Here is a 3,857-nt window from a genome sequence, read left to right as displayed (position 1 = left end):
GTGTCGACAATACTTACGCATTCAGTATTTTCCTGTAAACAAAATATTTTCAGAGTAGTTAATAAATAAGTTATGAGGTCATGTGATTAGTTAATTTTTTGATAAGTCAGGCTTTGTGCTGCAGCATTTCAATACTACTGCATGCAGGTTTCTTTTTGTTTTTGATGTACGTTGTACGACAAGGATTGCTGGGTATGTTTGTTCAAAAGGCAAGACCAATGATTTTCAAAAATAAAGAGTAAGTTGTGTTTCGGAATACCGTTATAGCCAATGTTTTGTTGCTCCATCAGCCTTTGATCCAGTAGCTATGCCACATAAAGTGAGTAATGTATCCAAGGCGTATGTTTGGTGATTGAAATATAGCTTAGATAAACAATAGACAGATAAAACCAAGCAACCACACGGCATTTAGCATAATACATTAAAGTGAACATCAACTATAAACGTTTTCTGCCATACTCATGTTAGCCTTTTTCAAGTAACGCAAATTTACTGAATTTGCATCTACATTGAAAATAAATAACTGATCTACACAATGAATTGAAAAACAAAATGCATAAGAATGAAACGGCAAAGCAGGGAGAAAGGCACATCACGTGGCGTTTAATTCCGCGATGCAAAAAGCGCATTATATGACGACTTAAAAAAGACGTTAAGCAGATAGGAAGCGCCTGCAGCAAATAACTTCGTATTGAAACGAAGATTGCAGAATTTTATGAGCAAAGCCTCGTGGATTTTAGTGTCAAATTCGGTGAAACATTTACGTACAACTCTAAAAGACTCCAAGGATGGCTTGTTGTTCAAACACCAACAAACAAGCAACATAGTTGTTTGCTGCTGGCCGAAAACGTTCGTAGTTAGTTGTTCAGGTTAATGTATTATGTTAAATGCCGTGTGGTTGCTTGGTTTTATCTGTCTATGGTTGAAGAAAGTCACATCTTTACCAAAATTGTAGGCCTATAGATAAACAAGGCGAAGGTCTCCCTCTTCATATCCGTTTTCGAACACGTTTGTAATCGTGGACTTGCCAAGCATTGCACTCTTCGAAGTTCATGTGTTGTGTCTTTAGTGAAAGTCGTTCAAATGGTAAAATGAAGAATCCTCCAATCTCTGAGCCTCAAACCAACATAGTACGAACCAAGAAACTAACACCCCCGTCGGGTGCTGATGATGTAGAGATGGAAATCGAAACTGTGTGTGAAACCGTAAGTAGATTATTTGCTTGGCGTTGGCTTTCCAATAATGCGGACCTGTTTAGATACTCGGTTTAAACTGGTTGATGTACAGTTGTTGTACACCCCTCACCTCTAACCAGGCTGTAATAAACTGGGCTGGCGTAAGTGCTGAAGGAAAGGCAGCCTAAAAGATGTAACTGGCTTCCAACGAAAGCTGAGTGTGATAAGATCCTTATCTTCTCATTCCTCCGAAGCTCAATATCTGAGCATGGAAAAGTTTTGCCTTTAGAAAGACATCATTTCATTTGTTGAATAATAAGATAAACAATGAAAAAAATTTTAAAGATGAACTTTTTTATTTTCAAAAGGAAATCCTCGAGCTCAGCAAAATTTCACAAGTAAAGAATTCAGTTCTGTCCAAGCAGAATGTCCAGTCAATGAAGAGCAGCTAAATCAAGGAACCACTTTTTAATTTCAAACTTATCATTGTTGTTCTCTGCATTTTTGACAATAAACCAGTTTTTATGTGTATAGGATTTGATTTTATTTGTGCCGGATTTAACCTGCTTATGTTTACTTTATAGAATGTCCATTTTGGTAAAATGTTTGAATCGGCAGGTCAGAGGCTGATTCCTCTTTCGAAAATTACATTTAAAGTTAGTTCTTATTTAGCCTTGTAAATGAATGCGATGTGAAGAGTTTAGACATTAGACAAACTTACAAATATAAATAATTACAACAAAAACAAAAGTGGAATGAGATTTATAATAAACAAAAAACTGGCAGCTGAAACAAATGATTAAAAGTTGCTTATTGCATCAGAGATTAAAGAAGCGTTCTTGCTTAAATTTGTTTTTTTAATTTAACCCTATTCGGACCAAGCTATTTTTGTCAGCTAATGGCCTGACGTGTGGACTTATTACATCTGCACTTTCATTTTGTAATAACGTTTGGTATAAAAACGTTACAAGATTGCTTTTTTCGTAAAGTTAGAGCAAAATTATTGACAAAGTGATTAAAATTTTAAATGGACACACATACTATACCAGTTTTTTGCTATTGCTTTTGTGCAAAGAGTAGTCAATTTTTTTTAAATTTGTCTGATGTCTTCGCCATAATCTCCTTGAAAGTTAATTTAAGCCAGTAGCTTTTATGTAATCGATGAAAGGTTTAGGTATTGACGGAACCCGTCCACCCGTTAGTCCGAATAGGGTTAAAAAATGCCAATGCTGGTGTTTAGAAGTTTGATCATTTGCATTGTACTGTAGATATTGTAATTTGCTTTAATTATGTTATGTTTTATTATTGTGTTAATTATGCCTTAATTTGCACTAAAATTTTTTGAACAATACAACAATCTTTAAATGGAAGAAATTGCAAATTTTATACACTAGGAAGCTTTGATATTATGCGCACATAGGCCTACTTTATTTCTATTTGGATATATGTTATTTGAATATTGAATAATATTTGGATTCTATTTGAATAAGACCCTTCTGATGATCCTATCAGGTAAAACAGGCTGTTAAGGATTCAGATAGTAATAACTATATTTGATTTAGGCCCTACTTTACAAGCATATATACCTGGAGATGCGGCCTGATATGTTATAGCCTACTTTGCAGATTTTTACTACTGCTACTGTATGACTGTTATTTTCTAAAACAAAATTAATGTTTGCTGACTCGTGATGGTACAAAAACTTTTTTGCATCGAAAAAACAGTAAAAAATACATTGAGAGTATTTTTATGAAACTACCTTTCAGACGGTTACAAAACGTTGAAAAAATCTAGAAAACTATGCGGAATCCAACACATCAGGCAGTATCACTTGGTAGGCATAGTTATATAGTAAGAGCTATTGGTTACAAGCAGGGTTGCCATCAACATGGACCCAAAAATAAGGACAACCAAAAATTAGATTAGCATTTAAAAAACGCTTTTGGACATACTTTGTATTTATACGAGCCGTGTTGTATCACATTCCATACTTTTTGCCAGAAACAATCTGCTCCAGCAACTCATTGTTATTAGAAATTGCTTCATGGATCTCACCGTAGCTCAGGTATAGGTTTATCTTTACTTGGAGCTGAGATTTGACTGTCATTTCACTAAGTCTGTTTGTTTCCTTGGTCTACTGCGCCGAAACAAGAGAGAACACTCTTTCCACAAACGCATTGCTGACCGGAAAGGAGAAAATGATGCTAACCAGCATGTAGAGCAGCGGAAATGAGTTGTTTCCGGTAAAGATCTTCATCCACTTGACATCAGGTTCATCCTTGCTGAACACATCATCTGGAATCTTCTTGAGCAGAGTTCTAGCAGCCGAGACCTCATCGAACAGCTTATCTTTCATTGCCGTTAGTGAATCAACTTGCTTCGCCAACCACTTGACTTCCTCGTACTCGATTGCTTGATCTTTCAGCAGGGTCCAGTTGATGTGCGTTGGATGCTTCTCAAATCGATACCATTTGTTGATATATTCCAAAGTAATGGTGTAGAATTCCTGGAAGCTCGCTTTGACAACTTTAGCATGCTCTTCATCGACTATGCTTAGTAGTTTGTCTGTTGTTGCTATGCAAAAACTCTGAACTCTGGCGTTGCAATATTTTGATCTTGAAAAATTCAATGATCTCTGCCAGTTCTGGAAATAATGCAGTTGACTTTCGCAGGAGTAACAGT

The 3,857-nt window shown here is 35.9% G+C and overlaps 1 long non-coding RNA gene across 1 annotated transcript; it reads left to right on the top strand.

Annotated features, from left to right (window-relative positions):
* The first annotated feature begins 224 nt into the window (after positions 1-224).
* On the top strand, positions 225-1,640 carry LOC145770298 (uncharacterized). The gene is made up of 3 exons (XR_014289141.1): positions 225-238; positions 1,070-1,205; positions 1,544-1,640. It is a non-coding gene; the product is annotated as an uncharacterized LOC145770298 (long non-coding RNA).
* Positions 1,641-3,857: the final 2,217 nt, after the last annotated feature.

Source organism: Aplidium turbinatum, chromosome 5 (genome assembly GCF_918807975.1).
Source record: "Aplidium turbinatum chromosome 5, kaAplTurb1.1, whole genome shotgun sequence".
Taxonomy (NCBI): domain Eukaryota; kingdom Metazoa; phylum Chordata; class Ascidiacea; order Aplousobranchia; family Polyclinidae; genus Aplidium; species Aplidium turbinatum.
The sequence above is the reverse complement of the archived record's forward strand: the minus strand, read 5'-3'. Positions and strand labels throughout refer to the sequence as shown.